This window comes from Macrobrachium nipponense, chromosome 26, assembly GCF_015104395.2.
Source record: "Macrobrachium nipponense isolate FS-2020 chromosome 26, ASM1510439v2, whole genome shotgun sequence".
Lineage (NCBI taxonomy): Eukaryota > Metazoa > Arthropoda > Malacostraca > Decapoda > Palaemonidae > Macrobrachium > Macrobrachium nipponense.
The window spans coordinates 8488522-8498521 of record NC_087215.1 but is presented as its reverse complement, the minus strand read 5'-3'; positions in this window follow the sequence as shown (position 1 = coordinate 8498521).

Below are 10000 nucleotides of genomic sequence, written 5' to 3'. Positions count from 1 at the left end.
TGGGGGATTTGTTGTGTCTGGAGAGTACAGGATAGTCTGTGGGTTCTTGGGACGATAGTCTTCTCACAATATTCTCTTTTTGCGCGACAACTTGAAGTCGTTGTTGCTGCCTGAGTTTTGCTTCTTTCGTGTCGCTTTCGTCGTCGTTCCTTTCGTCGCTCTTTCTTGCCGCTGCTTTTGTCGTTTTCCTCTTTTTCGATGATGTTTGGCTTCTAGATTTACTCTTGTTGGGATCTGGAACCTCGTTGTCTTGATTGTTAGTTTTATTTGTGGTGATGTTGTAGATTGTGGTTTTTTAAATTATTTTTTTATGTTTTCCCATCAAAGTTTGTTTGATTATTATAATCTTCATTTAGATATACTTCCGATATTATTGGATGACTATATTTTGAATACGTATGTAATAGGAGAAACAATTACGTTTAAACACTATTACACGATTTTTTTTATGACAGGCGTTGATACGTTATGTAATTTGTATAGAACATCCTGCCTGCGTCTAGTAACTTTTTTCATCGGTGTGTTTCTGGTATATGAGGTTGCTTGAGGTCACATGAAGATGTGTTGTTATCCAGGTGTAGGTACTTCCTGTGATGGTATAAGTCACCCTCTGGCGGTCATACATAGAGAGGTATAGAAGTGAGTGAGTGGGGATGTAAGGTACACAATTGGGTCGTATGCAAACATCATCCAGTTTGCACTTTTTTCTTGGTCCCTTCAGGTATTGACTAATGTTCTCTCCGTCACTGCTCTCATTACTATACATCTACAAGGCAGTAAGAAGTCGTACAGCAGTAACGCATCCCGGTCTGCTTACCATTTTGACACAAAACTAGTCACTCACCAATTCCTATGCCGCTTAGAATCTCTCATTTCCCTCATTATTGCATGCACTAATTTTCTTTGCTCGTTAGGATCAATTTGTTGTTTTTGACTCTTAAATCTTGCAACCTGCTGTTTCACATAATTAGCACTGGGTTTACGCGTCCTGCTCCTCTTATATCAACCCTTATTTTATCTCATTTACTCTCTCTCTCTCTCTCTCTCTCTCTCTCTCTCTCTCTCTCTCTCTCTCTTGTATTTATGCCTCTGTTCATCTAGATATTCACATCGTCCAAGTAGACCTCGTATCCTGCTGTCCTTGTGCAACGACTATTCTTGCAGTATTTCCCTTCCCTATTAGCTTTCTTTCCTTCTCTTTCCCCCATTTTCTCCCAACACCGTCACGTCTTTTTCCCCCATCCATCTTGTCAGAGGTAGTGGAGCACCGTTGCGTCAACTGTTCCTCCTCATTATTTTCAAAAATACGGGATGGATGAAAGCGCTGGATACCTGAGACTGTCACCTGATCTCCTCTGCTGCCTCGTCGTTGCCACTGCTCCTTATGGCGACGACATGGTAAAAGGTTTTCTTTATTTTTGGCCCGAAGAGGGGTAGTGCCGTCAGTGCACCTCATTCGTTGCAATGTAGGCATTACTTGAGGTTCTTTGCAGCGTCCCTTCGGCCACTGGTGTAACTACTTTCGTTCCTTTGACTGTACCTCCGTTCATATTCTCTTCCTTCCATCTTACTGTCCACCCTCTCCTAACAATTGTTTCATAGTGCAACTGCTTTGAGGTTTTCTCCTGTTACACCTTTCAAACCTTTTACTGTCAATTTCAGTTTCAGCGCTGAATGGCCTTAGTTGCCCCAGTGCTTGGCATAGTGCCAAAAATCTACATATATAAATCAAATCAAATCTTTATTTTTTTGTTTTTGCCTTCTTTATACGATGTTTTTATGCAGTGGGATGAGAGCGTGGGTCACTTCCAAAACAAATGAATAAAGGAAGTAGCGTGATTTCTCATGTCGGGATGAAAGAGACTGGTATCATGGAAGGCAAAACTTGGGATGGAGGACTGGAATGTTGTTAAGTCAACTCGCCTTGATGAAGTCGTATTCTTGTTGAATTCTGATCCAAAAAATTAGATTTTATTGAAATGTATGTATGTCTATTGTTTTTGCAGTATGTGTGATAACAATTTTTGAAAAGGTAATTAATTTCATTATGTAGCCACTTTGCCTCAAACAGATGGATACGTATTTGGAGGTGGTCTCGTCACTTGGGTACATCTTAGTTTAACCAGACCACTGAGCTGATTAACACCTCTCCTAGGGCTGTCACGAAGGATTAGGTATTTTTACGTGGCCAGGAACCAATTGATTACCTAACAACAGGACCTACAGCTTTTTGTGGGATCCGAACCACATTATATAGAGGAATTAATTTCTAATCATCAGAAACCAATTTCTCTGACTCCACATTGGCAGAGCGGGGAATCGAACCCGGGACTACCGAATCGGTAGGCGAGTACGTAACCCACTTGTCCAACGAGGAACTTGGAGATAAAGACGGACAATTAATTAAAAAAGATATGTCATTCGAAAGTCAAGAGAGAAGACTAAAATAAAAAGAAAAAGTGTTTAGGGGGAAAATCCTATCAAGGATGTGTTTTGATTGGAAGGACTCACAGGAAGTGTGAAAGTGAATATGCGAGGACGGTTCAGGTGAGTGGCCCATTGTGTACAAAGAGTTGCGTGTTCACGTGATCTAAAGTTTGGTGGGTTACAAGAACAGACTGGCTATAACCTTGGAAGTATTACGGCCAAAGTTCGTCCTTTATTGAATTAGGTAATAAAGTTTTCTAAAGTTTCGTCACTTACACAGCCATACCTGGTATCTGAAATAGGGGCAGGTGGAGTGTTTATAGCTTGATATATATATATATATATATATATATATATAATATATATATATATATATATATATATATATATAATGTGTGTGTATGAATATATATATATATATATATATATATATATATATATATATATATATACACACACATATATATATATATATATATATATATATATATATATATATATACTATATATACATATATATATATATATATATATATATATATATATATATATATATATACATACATATATATATATCTTTCCATGAAAACCTATCCATGGAACTCTTATCTTAATTCCATCTACATTATACTTTACTGATCATCATCATCATCGTTTTCGCTTCGGAACTCCCTTTCTCCCTCGGCGTGAGTAATATCTTTGTACATTGTTTTCATCTCTCTCGGGTTCTCTCTCTTCCCCTCACCCCTCCACCTTTCATAGGATCCATCCCTCATCCAGAGACGTGATAATAAAACCGTGGGCGTGAAATGCGCCCGCACAGTGGAAAGAAAATGTGGAAGGCCAAAGTGCGCTTTTTGCGTTGGGCGCAGCTGGATTTTCTCTCTCTCTCTCTCTCTCTCTCTCTCTCTCTCTCTCTCTCTTTGGAGGGGGGTTGGGGGAAGCGGAGTTGGGGGGTAAAGGGGCGGTGAGTTAAAAATGTTGCATAAAGGTGTAAGGGGAAGGGGAAAATATATCGGTAAAGTAAAGGAGAAATAGTGCTATATATTCTGCATACATACATCATACATATACATGCTTAAAAAATCGCAGTAGGTACACTTGACTTCATTACATAAGCGTTTACATATGTACACATTCACATGCTCGTGTGTATGTGTGTCAGTCAAGTGTATTTCTTTCAGCGGTGTACACGTCTGTATATGCCAGCATATCCATGCAAATATGCTTGTCATTCAATACTAGAAACATTTACCTTGAATTACCTTCCCTCATAAATGATGATCTCGGCCACTGATGACTCAGTGATGAAGCCCGAAGCCCCAGTCAGTCAGTCAGTCAGTGGATGGAATCTCACTGATAAACAGGGAGAGAAGAAGAAAAAAGACCGACAATGAACAGAGAGGGTAGCGACTATATTCATTCTGCTCTCCTACAAAGCGCCCTGCTTTCACAGACGAAATGACTGGGAGAGCAACAGAGGGGGTGGGGGGGCGGGGGTTAGATAAATGCATTCACTCCATTCACATATCTGTATGTAATGTATGCGTGGGGTGTCCACGGTTGTAGGGGAAATGATTTCATGGCTGCATGGACAAGACGGATTTTACTAATGCTTGTATGAGTACTATATAGCATATAGACGCATGTATATGTGTGTGCGTGTGAGTATGTACGTTTATGTATTATGTATTTATCTTCAATATACATATTAGCCTTGTGGTTTAAGGCGGGTCACTGCAGTCCTGAGTCGATCCCACGAGACGACGACCTTACTATCAACAACAACAAATATTCCTTTCGATTAACATATATGCAAATATATTATTTCTTAGGTACAGCGAATTGGATGTTAAAGGACATTTGTAGCTTAATGCTTATATATATATATATATATATATATATATATATATATATATATATATATATATATATACTATATATAAAGGTTTTTGCCACGAAGGAAAATTGAAAAGTGAGATAGCCAAGAACTTTCGGTCTAGCACGACCCTAGCACGACCCTTTACTAAGGCATAACTGATCATACAAAGGAAAAACATACTAAACGTAGGCTTAGTATCCAAACTGATATTACAAGATTAGCCATAAGGTCGATTTCACTCTAGAGAAACGAGGAAACTCCTGAGGGCAAGATTAGTGATTTTTAGGGAGCCACTCTTTGGAGGAGCAAAACACGTGGTCAGCAGATGATTCATCCAGAAAACAATACATTTTGAAAAAAACAAGGAGGCATATTACAACTTATTACCATGAAAATTTACAAAAAAGTTCCCCAAAAAAATTATTGAAAAGACGAAAAAAGGATATAAATATATAGAGAGAGAGAGAGAGAGGAGAGAGAGAGAGAGAGAGAGAGAGAGAGAGAGAGAAATAATAACTATATACATGAGGAACTAATTAATTAGTAGTTCATTTATTTTAAGGTCCTTCATAAACATTTTACAAATATATGGGTCCAAATGGTAAAATCCCAGACTAAGATTTAGCTTGTTTTTATTAGTGATATGTATAATTGCTGATTCCAGTAAATTTCTTGAAACAGAATCATTAGATCTAGCAATTACAGAGGCATCGCCCAAATTAATACAATGAGATTTTTCACTCAGATGGATAAACAGTGCATTTGAAGTCTGGGATAACTGAATACATATGCTGATTAATACGTACACATAAATTTTTACTGACTGACCAACGTAAAAAGATGGGCAATCCTTACAAGGAATTTTGTAAATAATGATGTTATTTGTTACGGACTATTCATATATATATATATATATATATATATATATATATATATATATATATATATATATATATATACATAAATATATATATATATATATATATATATATATATATATATATATATATATATATATATATATATATGTGTGTGTGTGTGTGCATGCGATAAGAGTACTACGCAACGGGCCTTTGTCAACTTGATAGAATGGCGGCACCTGTCAAAATCAGCTGATTCCTTCATTGTTCCCTTGGCCCCTTGCGTTGCATTGTTTTCGCTCATTCATGTTCCTTGATTCTGTCTCGTTCCTTTGTTACCTTTCCCTTCGTGAGAAAAGGGAACGAAGAGGGACAGAGAAGGAAAGAGGAGAGGATATTTCTTTTGAGAAATGAAGGATTCGTTCACGTGTGCCAATACGTATTGTAAGAGCCTGCATTGTGAAGCGCTTGAGCGATAGGAATCTTAAATTAAAGCCATATTTTACCTTTTTTTATGTATATATATATATATATATATATATATATATATATATATGATATATATATATTTATATATGTATTACATACATATATATATATATATATATATACATATATAGATATATATAGATAATATATATATATACATAGATATATATATATATATATGATATAGTATACTATATATATATATATATATAGATATATATATATATATATATATATATATATGTATAACACACATATATATATATATATATATATATATATAGATATATATATATATATATATATATACACCACCCAAACATATATCTATATATCTTATATATCTATATATATATATATATTTAAATAATATAATATATATATACACACAACAAATATATATATATATATATATATATATATATATATATATATATTATTCTATATATGTAATTATCCTTTCGGTGAGTTTTTCTTTTCTTAGGAACATTCGGAGAGAGATGCACTCCGAATTAAAATGACAGTGTGTTCGTATTATCAAATTATCAGCTATCTCCATCTTGCGCCTTGCAATCATTTCTCTTTAGCTAATTTCCAAATCCGTAATAACGACTCGAAAGGAAGAACAGAATAGCTGCCAAGACCCTTCCCCTGATTTGATACAGGGAGGTTGATTATGTTAACTCTGCGCTTTCGCGCGTTCATTTACATCTGATTGCCTGGCTGACGTGAAATGGAAGACGCTTCCCCCCATGGCTTTGTGCTAATGAATGTTTGTTCCAGGCAATAAAAGTGCCTGTAGATGTCCAGTCTTGCCCCATATTCTTCTCTCTCTCTCTCTCTCTCTCTCTCTCCTCTCTCTCTCTCTCTCTCTCTGGTATGTCTGCACGAGGCTTAAATTGTTGTTTGTTACAAGGGGAAGTTCCCTACTATGGTTTGGCTTCAGCTTAATTTTAAACCTGGCTTGTCTGTCGAAGTTTCAGAGAGAGAGAGAGAGAGAGAGAGAGAGAGAGAGAGAGAGAGAGCTTGCAATTCACATTATTGAAAATTAAACGCAGAATTACTTCTTTCAACAAAAACGCCGCAAATTGAAAAAAAAAAGTCATCATTACACTGATGTTTTCAAACCCGAATTGCCAAGCGGTCCAAAGATAAAAAGGATGCGTGTTGACACCAAATATCAAAAGGCATGACCTGCCATAACCTTCCCTTTCCCTTTCCCTGTATAACAAACACCCTTACCTGTTCGCCTCGTTTATCTTTGAGATTCAGTCCCTAATTCACCTTTGTCCTTTTGTTTGGTCCCATCTCGATTTTAAAGGGTTTTTATTAAGTCTGTTTTGCTCTTTCCCTTTTCCATTCCTTTTAATCTCTCTCCCTCCCGAGAGAGCCATTTGTCTTCCGAACCCCTTCTCTCTCTCTCTCTCTCTCTCTCTCTCTCTCTCTCTCTCTCTCTCTCTCTCTCTCTCTCTCTCTCACTGTGTGTGTGTGTGTGTGTGTGTATGCATGTGTGTGTACGTAGATAATGCCTTTTACTGTATTTTCTCAATATTTTTTACCAATCTATTTTAGATGGTTGTTTTGTCCTGGTTTTCCAAAGCAGACATTGACATTATCACCATAATGTTCTTTTTTTTCTTTAACATTCATGGTGATGATGAGGATGCTGTTCTTTGTTCTGTGTTCATTGGGCAGCTCTTCTGCTTCCGTATTCATTACTAATGTTTACGACGGCCATAAAATCTGGCGTTGCTTTTATGCTCAGGATGTTCGGTATTGCGTCTTGTCTTGGGGGCTGCTCTTCTTCTTCTTCTTCTTCTTCTTCTTGTTTTTAATTTTCTCTGTATTTAACAAGATACCAACGTTTATTTAATTTTGTCTGTGCTGTGAAGCTGTTTTAATTTACGTGTATATATATGTGTATATATAGATGTATATATATATATATATATATATATATATATATATATACATATACATATACATACACATTCAAGAATGTACTGTACAACTTTTCGGACCTTTTTTTTTTTTCTTCGAGTTGCCTAAGCAAGGTTTTCCCTTTGACACTCTCTCTCTCTCTCTCTCTCTCTCTCTTCTCTCTCTCTCTCTCTCTCTCCAGGATAATAAAATGCCCTTTCAAAACCCACCTACATACGCCCACACACACATTTATCTAAATATATTGCTTTCAGTCACTGTTGGGACTGGCTTTGCAGGAAATCAAAACTGCAGTCACTGCCAAACTGAACCTCGGATCGCTGTGCAAAGACAACCTCTTGGAAAATAGGTTCATAAACCTGAAAATGAGTCACTTGGGGGGCATCTCCAACATCCTGACACTTTAATTTAGTTTCGTTTTTCTAATCCTTTTTTTTCGGACAAAAGCATCGATCCTGTATTGATGTTAATTGACATGAGTGACTATTAAAAAATAAGCGGCAATAAGTGTTGATTTTAAGCGGAAGGTATCTTTGACTACAATTTTTGTTCAGAAAACAAGGAACACCAAACATCACATTCCAACTTGACAGAGCCACACGACAAAGAATGAGTCCATAAATTTGTACATGGAATTCTGTCGAGTAGATATAATAGACTTGGTCAATATCGAGGACTTTGTGTTCATTGTGATAAGCTAGAAAAATCTATGCATTTGCTCTATCTGGGTAAAGAGGTCAGGAATCCGATTCAGGTGGTTTGAAACGCATTGGAACGATTAAATAAGTTTAAAACATAAATCATTCTTCAAATTCTGAAAGGTGGTATTGTAGTCAACACTATCAGAGAACATAATGTAATTAAAGTTTTATTATGGCATTTTATATGGCTTGGTTTGGTGTGGAAGTAAAAGTTTATTTTAAATAACCCTGCTTAAGCGTTATGAGGAAAAAACATTCAAAAGAGATTTTTTTTTTTTTTTTTTTTTTTTTTTGCATAAATTCCACGAACCGTGTCGATTCCTAGAGGCTTTTTTGCCTTCTAAACATTTGTAAATTATTTACGCTATAATTCATTGATACCTTAGTTAAAAAAAGACTTCAACGATTTATAGATAAATATAAAATCGTATTTGTGTAATGTCAACTTTTTGTTTGTGGATTGAAAGAAAGAAAAAAAAAAAAACACTCCATCATTTCCTCTTAGCATAACCCTGCCTGGTTGAAGGTCCTGACCCACATGCTGACCTTTGCTGGTAAAGACCCAACTTCGTTGTGACTTCCCACAATTTTAAGCCTCTTATTTTGATATATACTCGAAGAGAATAATTAATTTGTTAAAAGATAAAGCTTTTGCGCTTTTTATACCTTTAACTTGTAAACTTTACTGTCATGGAAATAAAAAGTTAGCATAGTAGTTCCATTATGCATTTTTGCTTTTGCCTGTATGCACTTTTATCAGTAATTCAATTGCAAAGATGTTTCAGTGCACGAAAGTCTCCTTGCCAATCGTATATTTATTTCATCCAAACTGTCATTTGACCATCATCCACAACGTTTAACCAACCCTCTTCACTTTCCACTTATTTAATTTCCCTCATAAGTTTTCCCGAAGTCTGTGTATTGTCTGAGCATACATCCAGTGTTAGTAAGGCCTTTATTCCAAGTTTTTCACTTTCATATTCTTCATTTTTATTTGATTACAAAAGGTCTAGTAGTGACGAATTTTGGTACATTTAGGAAATGAATTAAGTGGTTCCATTAAGCAAGAACATATTGATGAGGTATCAGTAGCCATTGCAGTCGTGACTCTTAAATTATGTATTAGTTTAATCAATAAATCAATTAATTATGAATTATGTATTAAATGAATCCATAAATCAGATAAGTATAAATAACGTTTCTAATTAGAAATTTAGTTGATTGTGTCCATGGTTTAGAGTTGGATGGATGCAAGTTTAATCAGTCATTTGTGAATATAGATGAGAGAGAGAGAGAGAGAGAGCGTGGTTGAAATGGCTACAACACAACGCAATTTGTGCAAAACAGTTAAATGTCAGCCATGGGTCATTGACCCCTTGTTCATGTGTTATTGCCGACGAGAAGAGCATCACCTCTTTTTGTTACTTTTTTGCACAATTTAACCCCACTCCCTCCTACCCACCCAAATAACCGATTTCTGCTTGCTCAACGAACTAACCTTTGCGATGTTCATCTCTAAGCATGTAAATTTCTCTCTCTCTCTCTCTCTCTCTCTCTCTCTCTCTCTCTCTCGGGCTCTCTCTCTCTCTCTCTCTCTCTCACACACACACACACACACACACACACAGCTACGTTAGTAGTCCGAACCGCAAAAATCTATAATGAATTTTATTTAAATTTTATTCGTTATCAATATTTTC